This window comes from Neopelma chrysocephalum, unplaced genomic scaffold (genome assembly GCF_003984885.1).
Source record: "Neopelma chrysocephalum unplaced genomic scaffold, ASM398488v2 Primary Assembly neopelma1_96523, whole genome shotgun sequence".
NCBI classification, from domain to species: Eukaryota; Metazoa; Chordata; class Aves; order Passeriformes; family Pipridae; genus Neopelma; species Neopelma chrysocephalum.
The window spans coordinates 745,315-768,869 of record NW_020925169.1 but is presented as its reverse complement, the minus strand read 5'-3'; the positions used below and the strand labels follow the sequence as shown (position 1 = coordinate 768,869).

General features: G+C 38.1%; 1 protein-coding gene and 1 long non-coding RNA gene across 8 annotated transcripts in view; one reads left to right on the top strand and one right to left on the bottom strand.

The window, feature by feature from the left end:
• The window catches only part of FAM172A (family with sequence similarity 172 member A), a 283,280-nt gene that overhangs the window by 158,977 nt on the left and 100,748 nt on the right, over window positions 1–23,555 (bottom strand). The gene's annotated exons all lie outside the window — the stretch shown is intronic.
• Window positions 3,767–22,865, top strand: LOC113981393. The gene is made up of 4 exons (XR_003538398.1): window positions 3,767–3,884; window positions 9,574–9,585; window positions 10,372–10,379; window positions 22,855–22,865. It is a non-coding gene; the product is annotated as an uncharacterized LOC113981393 (long non-coding RNA).

The window sequence follows — 23,555 nt, the reverse complement described above, 5'->3', positions numbered from 1 at the left end:
CGGCCACCAGAGATAATTATTTCAACCTTCAGGCCATCAGGCACTCATTTTTGATCATGGATATGTAAGAGATTTTTTTTCTTTTTTTTTGCTTCCCAGGCTTGCCAAGTGGATATTAAATGGAAGGGTAAAATAAGCAAAAATGGTAAGCGTTTTAAGAGAAATTAAGACACTGGGCTGTATGCTAGCTTTTCTACTAGTTTTTCAGGCCTTTCTATTGTTTAACCTGATTCAGATCCCACTATAAATACTGGCAGAAATATTTGAACTGACTTGAATTTTTCATTAAGGCATTGTTACAAATAGAAATTAAAAAATTAGCTTTCACTTTATAACACTGCTGTCAGTAGCACTGTTCCAATACTCTCTAATCCCCTAACACAATTTGCATACCATGAATCCACACATTTGATACACTTCTTACAGTAACTCAAAAAAATTACAGTAATTTTTCTCACCCACACTTAACACACTTGGAATTAAAGCACATTATTTGTATTGTAACTACTCTGTGTAAAGTAATTTTGGAAGATTACTAATTTCAAGAGTTGCACTATTAAAACTGAGTCTGCATTGCAACTTACATAAAGTATCAGTTATAAATCAAGTCTGTCTGATGGGCATTTGGGAATTGGTGTATGCCACATGTTAAACATATCCCCAAAGTACAAAGCTGGCAGGCTATTTATATAAGTCACAAAACCAATGATATTTATCACTAACATTATCTTTGGCTAACATTTTAATACATGACATTTATTTTAGATCAATATATTTTCCACTTACAGATTAAAATACCAGTGTATTTCTAAAATTAAAGCATCAGATACAAAGAAAAAAATCTTTTTTTGCACACACTGCTTAATTATACTGTATATCATTTGAGTTACTCATGTGCTGCTACCCCCATTTTACAAGTGTACAAATCAAAAATCATGCACCTAAGTGATCAAACATAACAAAACAGTAGACAGATCTAAAATAGTATGTGTTAGGCTGCATTATTCCTTTCATATGCAATATTTAAAGAAAAAAACCAAATGCAAGCAATAGTAGGCTAGACCTATCAGATGTCTCTATGAAACAGAGACTTACAACTAGGAGTATCTCTCCTGAGTTTTATTTCACTTCAAAATAAGTCTGAAACTAAAACTCTAAACACGCACAGTATTTTGCTATGTGGGAAACTGATAAACAGGAGTGATTGTGCAACAAAAAGCTACTGGAAATTTTCCTGACAAAAAGCCAGTGGGAATTTTTGCCCTAAGTATGTTGGACTTGGCCTTGCAATTACTTTTGCACAGACAGGCCACAGGTGCAAGGGAGAGTGAACAGAATGTTGTGCACTGTTGAAGATGCAATTTCGCATAAAAATACTGAATTGTAAGAGATTTTTTTCCTTTTTTTCTTTTTTTCTAAGAAGCCAAACAAAATGTAACAACTGTACAAAAGGGAAATACAAAACAGTCTCCTTGGACACAGTCCAAAGGTGCAAATAAAATGTATTGTCTGTGCTAATTGTGCATATATGAACAGAAAGTTTTGGAAAGACAAAATACATTTAAAACATTTTTTCCTTAACATATTTTAAATTCAATTTTTTAAAGTAAAATTTCTCACATCATTTCAAGATATATACCCAAGAAAATGACCTAGCTTTTAGAGATATTATGTTTAATGGTTTCTGCAACAGCTCTAGTGTGCATTCATTTTACTTTATTAAACAGCAGGAGTCAAAATTAATGCCATCCCCAGGCAAAGTAAACTTTCACATCTTCAGTTTTGTAAAACACTAATTCCATATCTAAGCACAACTCACTTTTCAACTCCAAGAGCCTGTTGTGCCTTTTACACTCCTTGGAATTCATACTGCTTTAGAAATGTCACTGAGAAAGGGAATATTCTTTGATAAATGGATATTTTTAAGAGTCTGGAGTACTAGTGAACATCAAAGCAGTTCACTCCAGGTTGGGAATGGGCATTTATATGCATTACCTACAAAACTCACAAAGAACTTGCAGGATTGTCTACTAATGGAAGAAGTAAGAAAGGTCGAGATCCCCAAATGCCTTTGCTGCAATAGGAAAACATCAAGCCATAGCTAATTCTATGTAGTAAATTAAAAGAAAAATTATTTAATGCCTTTTTACATCCTTTCTATTAACAGCAGTACCAAAAGGCAGGTCTTTAGGTTAGTGACTGTGACTATGGCAAAGCAGTTGGATACCGCAGCTTTTCAAAGGATGAGGCAAATCATTTTGGGTATAGATGCAACCCTGCCATCCCAACAGCTTCCCCAGATCTGCTTCTCTTTCCTGCTCTCCTCTGTATCACAGCCTGCACAGTCCGACATTTTCTGCTCATCCAATATGGCATATCCAGCAGTCGCTGCTTTTCACTCATTTCCAAGTGGGCACTATCCCGAGAAGCAGGGATAGTGCTAAAGATGGTTTCCGTGTTGGCTTCAGAGTTGGCTTTCAGGGATGATGAGCAGTCAGCACGGAAAAGTCTTCACAGACCTTTGCAAGCAGAATGTTGCGGTAGAGCTGTGAGTATGATGGGAACAGAGAAACTTCTGAATGTTCTGCCCACCACAAGACAGCTGGCACACAATTAGCATTCCTCCTATTCTACAGATGGAAAAAATGAAGCTCAGAGAATTGCCTCGTGCAAGAATTGTATGACAGAGGTCTGAACACAATCCAGATCTTCCAACTGTACTCTTTAAGTAACTATTTGAAGAATATGAACACCAAGACAAGTAGGAAAGTGTAATGGGTTGACCCCGGCTGGATGCCAGGTACCCACTAAAGCCACTCTCTCACTCTCCCTCCGTAATTGGACAGAGGAGAGAAAAAAACAGCTAAGGATTCATAAGTTGAGATAACAGCTGGGACAGGTCACTTACTAATTACCTTCATGGGAAAAACAGGCTCAAGGTGGGGATAGTACTTAAATTTATTACTAACAGGATAAGAGCCAAAGACTGAGAAATAACACAATCTTAAAAACACCTTCCCTCCACCACTCCTTCATTCCATGTTCTCCCTCCTCCCCAGCAGTGCTGCAGGGGGAGGGGGAATGGGGGTTACGGTCAGCTGTTGTTTCTGCCACTGCTCAGAGACAGGAATCCTTCCCTTGCTCCTGTGGGGTCCCTCCCACAGGAAACAGTCCTTGATGGACCTCTCCAGCGTGAGTCCATCCCTCAGGCAGCAGTTCTTCCCAAACTGCTGTCCCATGGGTCACTCCTCCATGGGTTGCAGTCCTTCACCAATGAGCTGTACTGACATGGGTCCCCTGCAGGGGCCACAAGTCCCACCCAGGAAAAACCTGCTCCAGCGTGGGCTTCCCTCTCCACAGGCTGCAGGTATCTGGCAGGATCCTGCTCCATCTTGGGCCTCCCACGGGGTCACAGCCTCCTTCATGCTGTGACCCTCCTCCACCTGCTCCAGCATGGGCTCCTCCATGGGCTGCAGGCGGGTCTCTGCACCCTGATGGTCCTCCATGGGCTGCAGGGGCACAGTTGCTCCACCATGGTCTGCACCACGGGCTGCAGGGGCCTCAGCTCCGGCACCTGGAGCATCTCCTGCCCCTCCTTTTGCACTGAGCTTGGTGTCTACATTGTTGTTCCCATGTTCTCTCTGCACTCTTCCCTGGCTGGAATTCTTTCTGTGCCACAATCTTCTGTTCTTAAATATGTTATCAGAGAGGTGTTACTATTACTCCTGATTGGCTTGGCCTTGGCCAGCTGCAGGAAGTCCATCCTGGAGAGGGCTGGCATTGGCTTCACGGGACAGGGGAAGCTTCTAGCAGCTTCTAACAGAAGCCACCACTGTAGCTCCCCACCACTACCAAAACCCAGCCATAGAAACCCACTACAGAAGGTAAAATTGGATTTCACTGTCAATAAATTCAAGAGCCACCTGCCAATAGGCAGACTGGATAAAATGCTTATGGTACATAAAGGATCCAATGGTACTGTGAAAGAATAAGACTCGTATACTCTATTCTATTATAGAAATTCTGAAGTTCATTATAGAAAAAAAAGAAAGGGGTAACTCTGATCATTCCACACCACTTGGGAAGGACAAGCAGAAGACTCACAAGAGTTAATGCAGTCACTTCAAACTTTCAATATTGAGATATTCAAGCAAGCGACATAGAAATAATCAGTTAAGAGAAGGCCACGGTGTGCTATAGAAAGACATATGTTAGTACGAAGTATGAAAGAGCACCCTCTGTTGTTTTTGGTTAACAGAAACAAGTCTCCCAACACCTCAAAACAATATTCCAGAAAAGATTGAGATAAATCATCACTACTGACACACAGATATCTACAAACAGTTCCCAGGGAGTTCAGGCTCTGCAGTTTGTTTGGGAAGGACAGTTATGCACACTGAGAGTTAGTGGTTTATGTAAGGAAGAATATGCTGTGCCCTAGCAAACTCTAGCTGCCCTAAATCAGAACCTTTTTTATAATAAAATATAAATTGTATATGCAAAATTAGAAAAGAAATCCTATGAAGATCCAAAACTGATATGCTGGGCGATTTTAATTTATGATTTTTATAAGGCAAGAGTTTCAGAAAAGGGCATGCATCATCAATAAATACCTGAGTCGCCAATACTATTTCAATCAAAGTAAAAAATATTTGTATGACGTATGAGCCATATGACAGATGAGCCACTCCAATCAGTTAAAAAGATGTGAGAGGTGGTGCATGTTAAATACATCAACAGCAACAGCGGAACTTTTAAGAACATGCAATTTCTGCAACTAGGAATGTGGTTTCCTTAATTAGAGTTAAAAATCTCATAGAAATTTCAGGTTATCATTAATTTATTTCCTGCAACCAGAAATTACTGATTATCTTAAGGACCTAGAAATTATAGAGATAATGATCCATATTGTTTAATTCCAATGATACACTGATGATGATGTAACAAAATAAAAATAAATTGTGCTGTTATAGTGATTAAAGTAGCATGCATCAGGTGCCTTAAGCAGATTCTGCTCAAAGCATGAATATAGAGAAAATTTAAAAATGTACTTTCTCATTAGGGTCCATACCTTAGTGCCTTTCAAAACTACACCATCAGCGAACAGACCAAAACGAGAACCTTGGAAAAAGTTAATAAAGTTTAGATAGATTATAGGAAATATTATATTACAAAGATGTAAAGTATGCATTTTATTTGAGAATTGTCTTGCTGAAGAAACATGCTATTTGGAGTTTCCTGGAAAACTAGTCTCAATTTGGTTGAATACTGACCTAGTGAAAAATTCTTGATATATTTTACAAAGTTTCCATGAAAAATTGTGAAATTCTGTAAATATAGAAAACCACATTGCATATATATTCAGAACTATGCAACTTGGCAGTCAACATTTTCCTGATAAAACTTTTTTTACATAACGTATGAAGAACAAGAGAAAAGTAAAATTTCAAAGGAAAATAATTTGTTCCTGCAGATTTCAAAGACACTGAAGCAAAAGAATTCCACTATCTTCTGTCTGTTTAATAGGATTTTTTTCACTGGAGGTAGTATGAATATGTCAATTACAGGATCATTTATCAGTCCTACATTGAAAGACGCCGTTTGTTACAAGACCTGACAACACACAATCCATTTTTTTTCTGGTTGCTCAGTTTCTGAATATTGAGGACCACCCTTGAAAGGGACACACAGGAGTTACCATAATAGTAATAAAATTAATAACCTTTTACTAGTTTACTTTTCCCAAACATTTCTAGAAAATTCTGTCCTCAAACAGTGTTGAAGATACATTTTGCACAGTAAATACAAAAAAAACCCCCAAAATAAAAATCAGCAAATAGCACCATCTGAATTACCTCAATTCAGCAACCTTAACGTGACCCCCCCATGGGGCACCATATTGTAACAAGCAATTACAACAGTCTGTAATGCAATTTCTCAAACTAGTAGGAAATACAACATGTTTTCTGTACTACTATTCATAAAACAAATTTTAAATGATTCTATGTGTGCCAGAAAAGGCTCATCAAAGTACAGCATCTAACAACTAAAACTATTGATTAGTTCTTAAAGAGGAACTCACATTTCTACCTTTTTTCCATTATGTTATATCTAACATCCATTGTTATTAAAACTGCAAGAGACTGGAGAAAAAACATTTTCCTCCTTCCCCTGCCCCTTTTTTCTAATAGGTTTTCTTTGTGGTTTTGACGTCTCCTTGTGTTATGCATAATTCTTTTCTCTGACTCCCTTCATAAATGTTCAGGTATGTACCAATGTAACAGGTATGTAGTCAAATGTATAATTTTATACACAAAACCACGTGCAGAGAAATCATACAGCATTCAAATGTTTGCATGACCAGATTCACTGAGATTTTGAAGAGAGGGAAAAAATCACATTTATTAGAAAATATGACTACAAAGCCACTAAAACTAGTAAGCAGAGTCTGCCGATTTCTACAAGCATCTAAACATTTTTTTGTAAATCAACAATAGTCCAAGCTGGCACTCTCCCTTTAAATAAAACAAGAGTGAAAATTACACTAGCCACCTACGTGTGCAGCTTCATTAACTTCATAGCTACCTTAGTTACCTGTCCCTTTCCCCAAATTACGCCTAAGAAAAACTGCACTGCACATCCATGCAGTTAAATTAACTTCAGAATCAGCTATTGCATCTTCCAAAATGCCCTAAAGGAATATTGTTCCAGCTGGAAAAAATGCCTGCATACTGCATGTTCTCAATCCCCCTGTTGAAATTGTCCTTTTTTTTTTTTTTAACCTTCAGCAATATAAATCACAAAGTTATGAGAGAAATTCCTTTTTAATTATTTGCCTCTTTTTTTAATCCAGGATTTAACAAACTTGTTTCCCCTTTACCCCTCCTGCAGCATAGTTAAAATCACCTATTTTACCCAGATAGAATTGCGAGAAGCTATTCGGCATATAAAGGCTTCATTTGCTATGTTACTACTACTAGTTAGGTACCAGCTCGAAAATAGGTGTAAACGTTAGATACTTCTTTTCTGCCTACAGCAAACTCCAGCTGTGGCACTGCCTCACAGGCTGCAAACACACTAAACTGTGCAAGGACACCAGCTCAAGCTCTGGCATATTGCCACATCCTTTACCTCACCGTCAACCCATGCTCTCCTAACAGGGCAAAGGCATTCACAGCAGGATCTCAGATCATTCCCAGCACGCAGCACAGAGAAAGCAGCATCTCTTTATTTTGGAGAAAAGTAGAGAGAAGGAAAAAGTTTACCTGCATGCATGAGATTCATAGCATGTCATTTGCACTCAGAGTCAGAGAATATGCTCTGGCTGCCTTTACTTTAAGCGTATAGAGTATGTCAAAGAACACCAAGCCTAGAGAAAGCCGAGAGCACGACATACAGGCAGACTGCTTCGTGAAACACAGACTGGTCATGCATTGTCCAAGCAGTTGTGAGAAGGAAAGCCTGGACCTGTTTTAGGGTGCTACACCCAAAAGTTGGGTATCTCAGAGGAGGTTTCTTCCTCCACCACTGTAGCTGTACATGTGCTTGCCTGCAAGCACAGGAAAGTAGAGGCTAGTCTGATGCAGATTCACACCAGTGCCTGACAGATGACACAAGCTTACCCTGAAATTGTACTTTTGAGACATTACTTAGAAAAACAGAAGGCAAACTGTTGCTGACCAAAGAGCTGACTAGCTTTGGCCTCCGTATTTTCTCAAGCACACAGAAGACTGAAATGTCCTGTTCCTCTTTATGTAAAAGGTCATGGTTTTAAAATGGTGTATTGTTAAAATCTGGTTTGGAGTTCTGTAACAGTAAGTTCATGGCAACACCAACATGAGCGCAGCAAGCATAACAATCAGGCCATGTGGAAAAGATGGGTAGTTCTCCCCAAGAAGTGATAATTGGCAAAAATCTTAATAGTGGAGAAATATTTAAATACTGTGCTCTCACTCTTAAAGCTGCTATGAAAATTCAGACACTTTCCTTGGATTCCTTCAGGAAATCTGCATTTTTGCCATGTGAAACATTCATGCATTTATGTTATCAGTGAAGACTTTCAATACTTTCAACAACACATTTGTTATGAGGCTCTATGCTGCTGGTTTGCAATAAAAAAAGTAAATTGAAAAGGAAAACTAAGATGGGGAGTAGACATTAAATGCAGCATATGTTCTTCTTCAGTTTATGTAAAAGTTTAATACAATATTCTTCTACACTGCAATTTTAACTGTATCAAGAAATATAAATTTTGTTAAGAAATAACTAATAGGCTGGTAACTACATTTGAAATTTATCATTTTTGAGCTCTCTTTAAAGATACCGTAATTGCAGTTCTGAATTGAACTTTTAGAATAGCAAGAACGGTAACTTTACCAGATTTGCTACACAAATGTTTTAATAATTTCCTGCTTGGCAATCTATATTTCACACCACTAATAATAGTAGATAATCTCTGATTTTTTTGCCTTTCATCACTGGCTCCTTTTACTGATAGATATAACTTTTTTTAAAAAGAAAATGTTCTTCCAGAGCCTGCTCTGGCATTTACAGATATCTGTATTTACTTTAGCACAGCTATGTCCACTTCTTGCCAGGTGAAATTCAATGAAGTCAACAAAGCTAACAAACCACAGACAACGCTGACACACCACAGAACCAGTCATGTGAAGAGGGTTCTCATCAGCCAGTTGACATTAGCAACTAGCACAGCTTAATGCCAGGGCTTTGTAGAGCAAAACTGATGAGGCTGAGGATATAACATCCACCACGCTACACAAATTCGAGTGGATTTAACCTTCTGGCTAGGTTTCATATGCAAGAAATCCACTTTGTACCCTTAGGCTGTCCTGAGATGATAGTGAAAGGATGGTGAGGACAGCTGGGAGATTCTCTGCTGAAGCACACTACTGAACCAACTTAAAACACCCATTAGGTGCACTTATCAGCTTTGCCTCTCAAGATATAATTCAGATCCCAAAGAGCTAATGCCCTAAACAGATTTCCACAAACTGATGAGAACCATTAGAATAAATGAAAATGATGAAGATGATCATTTGACCTCACTATCAAGGTCATGGGTGCTATTTGCCCTTGGACGCCCAGCGCTCTGCAGAGACGAAGAAGGGAGACAAATAGGGATGTAAAAAACACCCCAAGCTGGACAACGTGGAACAGCAAGAGAAGAAAATGGCAAGGCATAAAGTAATCAAAAAGGATAGAGATAAGGAAGAACAGACAGTGAACGTCAACTTCAAGAGAGAAATACACAAAAACAGCGCTGTAGAACATGGGGTTTTTTGAAGATTCGGAAAAAAAAAAAGCCTTCAGGTACTCATTCCTAACTGAGTTTTGTTGTTGCTTTTAAAGAAATGTACAGCTCAGGACAGTCTGGATTTGATTCTCTTTCAAACTATGAAGAAAACAATTCTAAATGATTTTGAAAGGGTTTGTGAACACTCTACACCTATCAAAAACAGACCCAACATACAAATACCAGCATTCACAAACACAGAACAATAACTGTACTGAAACTTGCAATGATAGCTGTGATATATATACTTTGGCACTGAGGACAGTCAGCAGGTCAAGAGTAAAAGCAATAATAATTATGCACTGGCATTGCAGCACAATGCTTACAGGTCATCGCATGCTGTTTTCAACCTCATGAAGACAACGATCAGCTAAAGGCAGCACCCTGACACTTTCATTTCAAAAAATCAATTAAACTTACACTTTTTACAGAAATCCCACCCTGCTGACATGCAATCAACAGACAGAATAAAGCAATATAATTTACACTTTCCTGTTACACCATGAAATTGCAATCATGTAAATGTTTCATCATTTAAGATAATACTTATGAACTGATAAATAAAGTTGGAGGTATATTTCAAGGTAAAAAACAAAAATAATACCTATCTGAATTAAATTTACAAACCAACATCTATTACAAAATTAAAGCGTGCAGAGAAAGGTTTTTACTGAGGAATACTTTAACTTCTCCATACCTTACTGTAAAAGATTTGCATTTTTCCTTCCCACCATTCTGAATCAAGTTAGGCAGCAAAAAGAGATATATAACAATCAATAGTCTTGAAAATGTGGATTATTGCATGCTTTGAATTTCTGGTAAATTATGTATAGAAATATCAAAGAACACTTTAGATGCAAGGAAACTTACTATCTGAGAATAGAGACACCCAGAATAAGTAATGTGAAAACATGCCTGAAAAGTCTTTTTAATGTGGGCATACTTCATTTTAGAGATCTTTAACTGCTGGCAAGTATTCACTGGAAGATAACCCTTTGCGAAGGATGGGCACTACTTGCTCGGGAACTTGTGTTCTCTGATGGAGACCAAGATTTAAGGAAATGAAGTCAGGATGAACTCTATTTAGAGTTCAGGTATCTCAGCACCACCAAGGTACCATATTACTCACAAACCCGTGGTGAACCATTTTCAACATGACTCTGCAGGTTCAAGCTGGGGGAGAAGTACAGGGGATATTAGAATCATAAATAAAACATGGAGTAGAATTATGAAAAATAACAAACAAATAAACACAAGAAATGCGGGGAAAAATCCTCAGTTGAATTTCAGTATAGACAACATCTTATAATACCATACTGTAAAAAATAAATTCGTTGACAAAGTCATGATTTAACGTTGTTACAAACTGAAAGAGGGTAAATCACCACAGTAAATCACTGTTTGATTCATTAACAGAATCAAAGATGGAAAATCCTGAACTGGCCTTAGATGTAAATACTGAAGAGAATAGGTAAACAGTACAAAAGAATCTACAGGGCTTTCAGATTCCAATCTCTATACAGAAAAATGCAAAAAAAAGAAGATATTATCATCATAAAAATGACACTGGATGAAACAGGGAAAATAGTTCAAAGATCATACATTTATTAAGAGAAACAAATGTAAAAGGCAATAAGTGACCTTGAAATCATATCAGTTGCTGAAAGTATATCAGTTGCTAAAATTATATTAAGTTTGTTGAATAATAGCATGTATTTGCAGAATAGCAATGTTAGAAGTGATGCAGAAAAAAAGCTTGGGAAATCACAGGTTATAGACCCTTTTTATATTTAAGTCTGCAATTTTCTCTATAATTTTCCATATCAAGATACTGAAATAACAAAGGATTAGAAGAAAAACACACAAAAAAATTTTAAATGCTGATTACCAACATAACTTAGTCTCAGCTAAGGTACTACTCAGCAGGTAGCCATGCAGGAGAGCTTATAAAATCTATGTACACAGTAAGAAAGAGAAATATTGGAATCACAGGAAAATATGACTACAAATAGTCAGATTATATGGAAAAAGAGAAATTGCATGCTGCATATCAGGAAAATCTTCCTGACAGTGAAACTGTGGAATATTTTCTCAACAAGCTAGAAGAAACACTCAGTGGCATAATGAAGGGAACAATGCTGGACTAGCAGGGGGGCAGACCAAAAGATCCGAAATGTATTTTCTTTATCTAATTCTAACGGAATATTAAAGGAGACAATCAATAGTCAGGGAGGTAAGTTATTTTGATAAGCTCCATGGTTTTCATTCTTTCAGAAGAAAGACCATGGTTGAAGTTGGGAGGGGGAAAAAAAAGGAAAAACCAAGCTGTGTGCTTTCTTACAGCTACTGTTTCCCATTGTGGATGTTACCATTATCTTTACATATGAAGAGAAATTGAAATAATCTAGAGAGATCTCCCACACTACAACACTGAGATAAAGAAGAACTTAAAAGAAACACCACACGGTCTGGCATCAAATTAAATGGGGAAGAACAGAGTCATGTTTCCCAGGGGAAACAGACAGAATATTATAGGGTTAGTCACACTATTAGTGAGGCCAATAATGCCACTTAGAAGAAAACTAAGTGTGATATACACCTAAAGTTTTCATATAATTTCAGTTTGGCAGAGGGACATACTGCTGTACTGAAGTTATATAGCAACAGCACAATTCTAACAGAGAAAAATAGTGAAAAAGGAATTCAGCCATTTGGGTAGCTTTTTTCAACAATTCAGCAAAACAGCTGAATATGTCAAATTTGAGCCTAAAACGTAACTGTTGTAATTAAAATTATATGCAAACTCAGTAAGTGATACTTATTTTAAAGTACAACATAATGTCGGAATATACTTATATTTGAATATAGTCATATTCCCATTATATTCCACTCATTTTTACCCACAGTCAGAGCACTAACAATTTAGAGAGAATGGCTCAGAAAACAGCAGGTTTTTAATTATAGATGTTCCTAGTACAGTAATATAATCAGCTGCCTCAGGAACAGTTTTAAGGTGCAAGAGCTACTGGTAAATTGCTTAGAAATAAACTGGTTTAAAATATTGCCTACCAAAAGATACAAGAAAACAAGCGTGGTCAAATGGCTTATTCACGTAAAAAAACTCCTAAATTGTAAACCAGCTGTGCTGCTGAATTAGCATCTGTTTTTCAGTCAGATCACAAGTCTGTTGTGTCTCAATATCTGGAGCTGTGAAATGAAAACAAATAACATTTATCTTTTTACTTTATGAAGCTTTGGTTGTAAACCCTTTGGGGCAGGTAATGGGTCTCTCATCCTACTCTTCTAAAGACTGAGCAAGTGACAACACAAAAAAATACTACTATTTAGGATGATGCAAGAGGAAAAAATATTTGTGCAATACATTAAGTTCTAGTTACATGTCATCTAACACTAATACATTGTATTGTCCGATTTCCTCTATTGTTTTTGTTACAATTTATCAGATCAGAAATTAATGAAAGAACATACCAGGTTCCTTAACTTTTCTAAATTCTTTATAGTGGCTAAGTTTGTTCTATGTAGACTAATAAAGAGCAGGAGGCTGAATATTAAGTGAGCAGACAGGCTTAAGAAAGTATTTTCTTAAAAATCAGCAATGAAATGAGTTTGGAGGACAGAAAGGGCAGTACAGTTTTCAATGAGTCTGCAGAAGGGAGAAAAGCAAAACAAAACAAACAAAGCAGAATGAAACAAAATAAACAAAAAAAAATGGAGGGAGGGAGGCATTGTGAAACAGCTTCACAGTTCACACAGGAAATTGTCCTCTTCCTTCCTTCCTTCCTGATAAATAAACTGATAAATAAAGTTGGAGGTACATTTTGAGATAAAAAACTGAAATAATTCCTGTGTGAATTAAATTTACAAATCAACATATATTACAAAATTAAAGCATGCAGAGAAAGGTTTTTACTGAGGATACTTTAACTTCTCCATACCTTATTGTAAAAGATTTGCATTTTTCCTTCGAAGGAGGGAGGGAGGGAGGGAGGGACGGAGGGAGGAAGGAAGGAAGCAAGCAAGCAAGCAAGGAAGCAAGGAAGGAAGGAAGAAACCACAGAAGCAAGGAAGCAAGGAAGGAAGCAAGGAAGGAAGGAAGGAAGGAAGCACAGAAGCAAGGAAGGAAGGAAGGAAGGAAGGAAGGAAGGAAAGAAGGAAGGAAGGAAGGAAGGGGACAATTTCCTGTGTGAACTGTGAAGCTGTTTCACAAGGCCTTCCAAATCACCTCAGCCAGGATGAATTTGGCTCTATGTCTGAATGGACTACAGGTCCAGTACCCTTCAAATGGTGGCACATATCATAGCCATACAGATGCTTAAGGCCTCCTTGTCCTCCCCTGTAATGGTAGGAAAGGAAATATCCATCTCTTGATTCCTTTACAGTTCAACACTAGTTTTGGAAAGGCACAGGAGAAGGGCTGTTTTGCAGACTGCAGTCCCTTTGAAGTCTTGAAGACCACAGTTGCAGCATGCAACTTTCTACTCTGTGCACAGATTAAACAAATTCCACTTGGTACGTGCCCCTGGGCAACATCTGTATTATTCACAAATTAGATGCTAGCCTGAACTTGGAATCAGAAGAAGCCCTCCAATCACAGGCACAACATTTCATAAAAGTCTGAAGCTTGCTTTTCGTGCTTCACAGACTTCCTATTTTGGCATATTTCTGAAGAAAGCCAAAGACAATGTGTTTTGGAATATACCTTGATGTTTGGATGGAAGGGTTCACCTTCAAATTTGTAACAAATGGACGCATAAACCATAACCCACTCCATGATTCATTTAAAGACTCTCTCTTACTAGGCAACTTAGCATTTCAATAATCAAACTAGACTCTCAGAGAGCCGGGAGGGTATGAAGGGTTGGTTCCTTCCTACATAACAGTGTCAGAGTCCACAAACAAGGTCAGCAATAAAAGGCGATTTGGAAAGAATACCAATAAGTTAATTAACTGATTCAGATAAACTCTGAGCTCATCCTGGGAATGAACTTAACCTGCCAAGCATCAAGAAGGAAAAACACTCTCATGTGTTTTGTGTTTAGCTACCATTCCCAAGAACCTCCAGAAACTCAAAAGATCTACCACTGTTTCGACAGAATGCTTGGATGAAGTGTACAGAAGACATCAACTATCAAGCCACACAAAAATTTTGACAAATGATATCACATACATGCACAACACTTACATAGCAGCTGTAGACACATGTACTAGTAGACATGCACTGTAGATACTGATACTGGGTTCAGGCCTTTGTCAATAACTGAAGGTAGCAAAGTCTGTCTTTTGGCAGGCAGGGGCTGATCAAAGTTTCTATGAGTGCTGCCATCTGATATCCTGTTAGAGATAATTTCTTTGCCCATAAGGAATTCAAACTGAGAGGAAAAGGAGTGGGTAGTCCACAGAAAGACAGACTGACAAATACTTCCTTTGTTGGTACACATTTTACCAGTAGCATCCTCAATTTTGTGAATATTCCCAGTGACGCAGGAGTGCTGAAAGGTCATAACCTGTAGAAGCAGGACTGTATTGCAACTTCTTCAGTATTTCTTTGCGTTAGAAATATTCAAATGTTAAGTCAAAACCAAAGAAATAGCTGAGTATATGGAATGGTGGAGGCAAACACAGTAATCTCAATGGGTTAGATATTGCAGAATTCAGGTCTAGGATACAGTGAAGACTTGCTTTTGTCTAAATAGTCTAAACAAAGCAACAAGGCCAGTTCTCCAGTAAAAGGCTCTCATAAGAATTGTCCTTCAAGAAAAACATGGAAGAGAGGTGGATTAGGGGTAAAAACTGGATTTACGTAGTGTAACAATGGATAATGAACATTAACTACATCAAATAAATGGGGCAATGTGCCTTTGAAGGCTGTGCCTTTCTCCACAAAATCTCATGAAAAAGCATACGTGTGTCAGTCAAGGAGGTAGAAAGCTGGTAACTTCTATTGTACTTTGGCTTTTCTGAAGCAATTTACCTGGAGACACAGTAACATTCTCTACTTCAGCTGGATTCTTACTTCTCGATCTGTAGGTACCCCTTCATTTATAACACAAACAAGCCACTGTAATCCCTCACGGTTCTCAAAGCCTGACCATGGCATCCACTTCCCTCGGGATGTCATTATGTCATATGCACAACCAGCCAGCAACCTGAAAGTGGTGAAAGCATCTGAAAGTGGTGGTCTCCCTTGCCAGTCTATGACCATCTTCACTACCAACTGTTCCCCTTCATTTCCCAGTGTTTCTCCTTGATGCCAAGAAAAATTCAAAAGTAAAGTGCCACTTAGTCCCAGAGTAAAAAGGACAATTTGGCAGAGAAATTGCCTAAGAAAAGGAAAGGAATACAACTTCTTTGAAAGTATCTCCAATTCTGTATGGTTTCTGCAGTTTAGATACTGCGGAACGTTTTCTCTTATCTGCTACCCAGTCTTCAACCTGATGCTGAGATAGAAAACTGATCTTGGCGCTTGTGAAAAATTATAGCTTCAATGACAGAATGTAAATTCTTATACACATATAGATACATCTGAATTACACACACAGGGAAACTATGTGGCTGGATATATTAATCCAACTGTATTTGTCTCTTACTTTTTTACAAAATATAAAAATTTTTCAGTTACGGATTTGAGCTTTACAAGCCTACATCTTCCCAAAAATAGACACATTTCAAATTCTACCAATAAACTTAGAGGAAAATACCTATAACTACATTATTGCAGTCTAAGATAAACCTTAATGCACAGTTAAGAAGTGACATAAGATAAAAACTGTTATGCTTGTTGCTTGTCTAGTCAGAAATCCCACCATCTTTATCTCTTTAAAAAGATATACTTTCACGTAAAAAGACATATATCTCTTTAATAAAGCAGAGATGTCATTAAAAGTAAGCCCTTGTCAGCAAAGCTTATCGTCTATGTGATATAAACCTTAAATGCAGTAGTAACTATTTCAGAAAGAATACAAAAGACAGATCAAAATAATACAAGACTGAGACTCACAAACCTAAGGAAATTATTTCCAACTGCCCACAGAATATGAAATTATCTTTCTATACAACTCACTGCATTTTACCTAGGTAATGTGGTCCACATGGTAAAGTAAGTACAGTTCTAAAATAATTCATTGTTCAAAGATCCTTATCAGCTGCAAAGCCAAAGCTGGAGCAGGGCCATATCAGCTGCAGAGCCGACACATAACAGAGTGAAGAGTGGAAAGGGCAGATTGCAGTATCTCCTCATTCTACTGCTGCTATTGCAAAATACCAACCTCTGAATTTCCATCCTGTTTGTTATGTGAAAGTCAGTTTATTATTCAAAGGGAACTATTGCATTTTAGTATGAAAAAGAGCAATACAGAAAGCAAATTTTAGATATTCTGCTGCAGATTTTTTATCCTTTTAGGAAGGTTCATTTTTGAACAATTCAAAGTCACCTTGCACATAAGATTTCTAATATTACATGAAGACAGGAGAAAACAGTCTTCAAATCTGCGGAGCCTGATGAGATTCATCCAAGAAGCCTCAAAGAGCTGGCTGATGCCATCGCAAAACCTCTCTCAATGATTTTTGAGCGGACTTGGGAATCCCACAAGGTCTCAGCTGACTGGAAGCTGGTCAATGTTGTCCCAATTTTCAAGAAGGGCAAGAAGGAGGAGCACAGAAACTACAGGCCTGTCAGTCTCACTTCAGTGCATGGCAAAGTTATGGAGAAGATTATTCTGGGAAGCATTGAAAAATACCTGAAAGACAACACTGTCATTGTTCACAGCCAGCACACCTTCAGGAGAGGAAAGTCCTGCTAATCCAACTTGATTTTCTTCCGTGACAAGGCAACCCACCTATCTGATCAAGAGAAGCCAGTAGATGTAATCTTTTTGGATTTCAGTAAAGCTTTCTATACTGTCTCTCCCAGAATCTTTCTGGACAAACTGTCCAGCACACAGCTGGATAAACACATCATGTGGTGGGTGAGCAATTGGCTCATGGGTCAAGCACAGAGGGTTATAGTGAATGGGGTAACATCGGACTGCTGACCTGTCACTAGTGGGGTTCCACAGGGCTCCATCTTAGGCCCTGTGCTCTTCAACATCTTCATAAACAAGGACACAGAACTGGAAGCGATACTATGCATGTCTGCAGACAATACAAAACCGGGAAGAGCTATTGACTCCCTCAAAGGCGCAGAAACCCTGCAGAGAGATCTTGACAAATCAGAGGACTGGGCAATCACCAACCATATGAAGTCAACAAGGAAAAGTGGCAGATTCTGCATCTGGGTTGAGGTAACCCTGGATGTATATACAGACTGGGGAATGAATGCTGGAAAGCAGTGCCATGGAAAGGGACCTGGAGGTCCTGGTCAGTGGCCAATTGAATATGAGTCAGCAGTGCCCTGGCAGCCAGGAGAGCCAACCATGTCCTAGGGGACATCAGGCAAAGCATAGGCAGCTGTGCGAGGAAGGGGATTGTCCCGCTCTGCTCTGCACTGGTGCTGCCTCACCTTGAATATTGTGGCAGTTTTGGGCACCTCAATATAAGAAAGATATTAAGCTATTAGAGAGTGTCCAAAGGAGGGCAACAAAGATGGTGAAGGGTCTTGAAGGGAAACCATATGAGGAGTGGCTGATGTCACTTGGTGTGTTCAGCCTGGAGGAGACTGAGGGGTGACCTCATTGCAGTCCACAACTTCCTCGTGAGGGGAAGAAAAGGTGCAGACACCCATTTCTTCTCTGTGGTGACCAGTGACAGACCCGAGGGAATGGCCTGAAGTTGTGTCAAGGGAAGTTTAGGTTGGATATTAGAAAAAGGTTCTTCACCCTGAGGGTGGTTGGGCACTGGAACAGGCTCCCCAGGGAAGTGGTCACACCACCAAGCCTGACAGAGTTCAAGAAGCATTTAGATGATACTCTCAGGCACATGGTGTGGCTCTTGGGGATATCCTGTGCAGGGCTAAGATTTGGACTAGATGATCCTTGTGGGTTCCTTCCAACTCAGCATATTCTGTGATTCTGAGAAGAATGGTTCTCCTGTAAGGAGATCCTTATTATCTGCTGCTTTTTTTTGAAGTTTATGAGATTTAAGGAAGTAATGTATTAATGTGGATTTGGTGTCTAAGTTTACCATATGCATCTGAAAATGCTGATATAATTATATACAACAAGGTATTAAAAAAAAATGCCTAAAAAATTCCACTAGGTCATTCTGTATTTATTTCACTCATCTAAATTATAATTCAAGCTGTATATAATAAAAAGCAGATATGTGCATGACTGGCAAAACTCCACCATATTTATTCATAAATAATCAGCTTTAAATGTAGATTTTGCTAAAAGTAGAAAATAAAAACACTGAAAATCACTAAGTTGCTTTAGATGTTCAGTGTGTCTCAGACATGCATTTTCAGAAGAGCTTATGTCAAAAGGCAGCTACAACTCCACTACAAAATGGGGAACTCCAGAAAACACTGGCAACCTCCTGGCAAAAGCAGAGCTCTTAACATGATGTGTCTCCTCTGCTGTGGGATCCAGCTCTCCTTCCGCAGCACCACTGCCAAGGAGGTCTGCCACCTGCTGACCACCTTCCTTGCTAGGTCTGCAACTGCAGCAGTAATTAATATGCCAGATGATTAGATGCACTTTGGATTAGATGCTGTTCGGAAAAAATGTGTAAGGTTTCTGTTCAAAGAAGAAAACTTTCAAAATGTGTTTTAAAGAAAAGGGAGAATTAAAAATTTTAATCTGTCCCAATGCATCATGCCTGAATAATGGCTCTGCTATTACTGAGCAATCTTGCCAATTTACCTGTAGATGACCATACGATACAAACCTAAGTTATGAGGAAATTTATATATTAAGGAGGAAAAAAGTAATCCTCCTTACATTTAAATTTTTTATAAGCATTAAAGTAATTCACAAATGAAAATATCCTATAAATGCACTCTGAAAAGACAAAGCACATTACTTTATTATTTTACAAATTAATGTTAACCTGAATTAAAAAAAAAAATTCTGATTTGCAGAAATGGCCATAGTACATTTCAGCCTCATATTTAGAAATAATGCACACAAGAATTCATGATAAAATTTAAAATATACATTACCAATATGATCTAAACCACAAAGGTAAATCCAAATAAACATTATAAAAATAAATTATTGAAGCATATTCTGAAATATATACACACTCTCTACTTTTAAGTTACTCTTTATTACTCACTCTCTGTAACAGTACATTTCCCACAGGGATCGATTATGTAAATCTGTAATATATAAAAAAAATGTATGAAGTACAGCTGAAACAAAAGACCAGAATTCAGACTCAACTTTAATACAACTTAAAATATGTTATACCAACTACCATTTTCCCTCCTAACTTTCTTCAGTCTCTAATTACATGACACAACAGCAAAACCTACGAATATAATTTTTGAAACTGTCTACACTTTAAGACTCTTAATAGAATTGTAAATTGAAAGGGCAAACAAATTCAACTGCAATGAGTCATACTTTGCAGCAATATTTTAGGAAGAAATATTTCATGGTAACAGATATAGATCCTGATATTCTCTTTGGAGTCTCATTCATCACATGCATCTGAATATTTAATATGCTGACAAGCAGTCATGACAACTTCCTTGTTCCTACCACATAAAATTTTTGAAGACAATGGTCTTAGCATTCAGCTAAGAAAGTGAAAATAATAAACACAGTATCTCACAGCTTGTGTTCTTACCAAAATTCTCTGCAGTTTTATGACTGAGGAAATATCAAGCGAGTACTCCTAAAGCGTGTTTCCACCCTTCACATATCTAGAACTTGATAAATATGTTAATATTGATCTGCACTGTGAATACACACAATCAAAAAGACTCATCAGAAGTTAATACATCTGCTTTTTGATTATTTTTTTGTGTAGTACAGTGTGTCCATTTTCAACTCTTTAACATCATTTAGGTTCTTTGGAGTCTGAATATTATTTTTATATATGGGATGGAAGCAGGGACTCATTGCTGGAGGTGATACAAAGAACAAAAAATTAGTTCTTTCACTCAAAAGATTTTATCTCCTTCACAGGGCATACAGAAGCAAGAACTTATTCAATACGTTGCTATTGCTATTCAATAAGTTGCTAACTTATTCAATACTGTTTCTTACACTGGAAGTAAGGTTGCTTGAAGTATTAATCTGATGATCTGAGGAGTAAAATCCATAAGCTTATACACATAATGCAGGAACTAGGCTAGTTTTCTTTTATACCTCAAATAAAAAGCAATCTCTGTTTGTCTTGAGAGATCTGATAGATTTTCTTGTCTGGAATATCTACTGTGTACCTTACGTGTTTTGATATATAAGCTGGTACAAAAATACTTCCCAGCATCAATCTGATCTCAAATGAAGCAACATATACAAACTAATGCTTTTAACTTCTCATCAGATTAGCATATTGTCTTTTTAGGGAAGACCTCTCATCATTTACACACCCTGAAGTGGATTCTATAAGGAAAGAAAGAGAAAGCAATGCACTAGCCACCATAATGCACATGGAATCTCTTGCAATTTTCCTTTTCACTGAAAAGGCAGTATGAATTACAAGCAGGAGATCTGACAAATTATTATCTCATTTTCTGCTGCTGAGATTTTGTTACTGTCCTTGTGAAGCAACTTGCCTCAGCCTTACGATTTACTGATTTGGCTGTAGCACTGGTGTTCCCCCATCAAGACCATTTCCATACTCCCACTTCACTGCTCTTCCCTACCACTGATCCTGACTGGTATGCATCTGACTCTGACTACCCTGGGTGGTCTCATGTCAGATCCCAGCGATCAGTGTCTCTCTCTACCCGCTGCCTTCTGGGGGGACTCCTACCAGCTGTGCTCTTACATTCATCTGACAACTTTATTAGCTGGCTCTGATAGTGCTTCAGAACATCTTCATGGTGCGTACAACCTTCCTCATACAATCCCACCTTTGTAGTTGACTTAGAACAAATAATTCTATGAACATGTCAGCTTTTATACTCAATAATAAGGTTGAAACAAAGAGAAATTTCACATTATGTGCAAGCCAAGGGTTAGTTTTCATGTTTGGGCTCAAAAAATCAATCCAGGATTGATTTTTGTGTATATATTGTTATTGTCAGAGGATTAATTGATGAATTTTTCATTTGATGAGTCAAGTGAAACAGGCTCCAAGACATACAGTGAGGAGAATTTCAATTTACTGTGCTTCTTTGTGCTAAGCAGCAACATTATCAATACTTTCTTAGATTTTTCCTACTCAAAAACAATGTTTAGAGTATGTTTGAGTGCAAAGCTGAATGTCTGAGTACACACACATCCCACATTAAAATTTGCCTAAATTAGAAGTTTCTGAATGGATCTGCATTTTGGTTTTTTTGGAAGCACCCTTTAGTTTCAAAAGTGCTATGCAGATTTTCCTACTTACTATCATTACAACATATTTGAAATTCAGACTTTGGAAAAAAAATCTAGATTAACGCAAGAAATCCCAATTCAATAGAAAGTATAACCTCACATTTCACTTATCCTATACTAGATTTTTTTTTACCACAGCTTTCAAATACAAAAAATGCAAACCCTCATATTTTAAGTTTACCTTTTTTTTTCTAAACTCTACATTAGAAGTCCATCTTTTAATCTCTGATGCACTGTGGTGTTTCAGTATACAAACACTGAAATGATGAAACTGTTTACGCTCAGAGTCCTTCCAGCTTATCTGCTGAATACAACAGGCCAGAAGTGTTGTGTACAGGTAAAAACTCATAGTTTCTATTTGTAAATTGGTGCAAAGGTGTCACTATACATTAAACTCCCCCAGTCCTGGTTGGCTCCACATGAAATACTGGTTTTGAAGCAGCAGAAGGGCTCACTGCTTGCTCTGGTTTCCAGAGAAGTCTGCAAGGCTTTATTCAATACCCTGGCATGTCTGGAGTACAGGAGGTGTAACTGCCTTTTCCCAGGCCAGGAAAGGAGGGATATAAAATAGCAAAGGAGGGTCCCTTATAACCAAGCATGAGCCTCCTGCAAAGTTTAGGTAGGTTTTCTTGAGCATTAGAAAGCAAATCCAGTGCAGGACAGGCTGCAATCACAGACAAACACCAGCAAGACAAGGGTGTTCAGTTATGTGGATGAAAGGATAACCAGAAGCAAGGATTATCTCATAGCTAAGACAGAAAGCACATAAATATACAGATTTTTCCTAAACCATCACAAATTTTCCTGGACTGTGTTCTTCCAGCAGCCTTCTACAGAAAGATCTATCTTAGGGACAGCAGACAGCAATTCTTGATTGCTATTTAATATGGGTATTTCAGCAACATTCAGGAAGCCCCACAAGAAACAATGTGGCTCTCTACACAGTGCTGTAGAAACACATCAGAAGTTTTCTCTCCTACAAAATCAACATCCAAATTTGTGCTGAGATCCACAGAGAAAGTATCACTAAATGAGATAAAATAAGAATGACCAAGGCAAACAAAGGAACAAAAAAAAGAGGCATCAAAGACAAATGAGATGCTCTAGAAGTACAACCAGAGTTTAAAGATCAAGCCAAGAGCTGGTCTGCAAGTCAGTATAAGCACTCTCTGTGGTATTTGAAAAGTCATGGCAGTCAGGGTAAGTTCCAGGTGACTGGAAAAGCGGAAACATTGCACCCGTTGTTAAAAAGGGTAGAAAGGAGGACCCTGGGAACTACCAACCTGTTAGCTTCACCTCTGTGCCTGGGAAGATCACAGAACAGATCCTCCTAGAAGCAATGCTAAGGCACATGCAGGACAGGGAGGTGATTCAGGACAGACACTATGGCTTTACCAAAGGAAAGTTCTGCCTGACCAACCCAGTGGCCTTTATATGATGGGGTGGGTACATCAGTGGACAAGGGAAGGGCTATAGATGTCACTTATCTGGACTTCTGTAAAGCCTTTGGCCTGGTCCCCCACATGCAGTTTAGTCCCTAAACTACAGAGAGAGTGATTTGATGAGTGAACTGTTGGATAGATGGAGAAAGTGGTTGGACAGTCACATCCACAGGATAGTGGTCAATGGCTCAGAGTTCCAGTGGACATCAGTGACTAGTGGTGTTCCTCAGGGGTCTGTATTCGGACCAGTGTTATTTAATATCTTCATTACAAGACAGATGAAGGGATCAAGTGCACCCTCATCAAATCTGCAGATGCCGCCGAGCTGAGTGGTGCTGTTGACACACC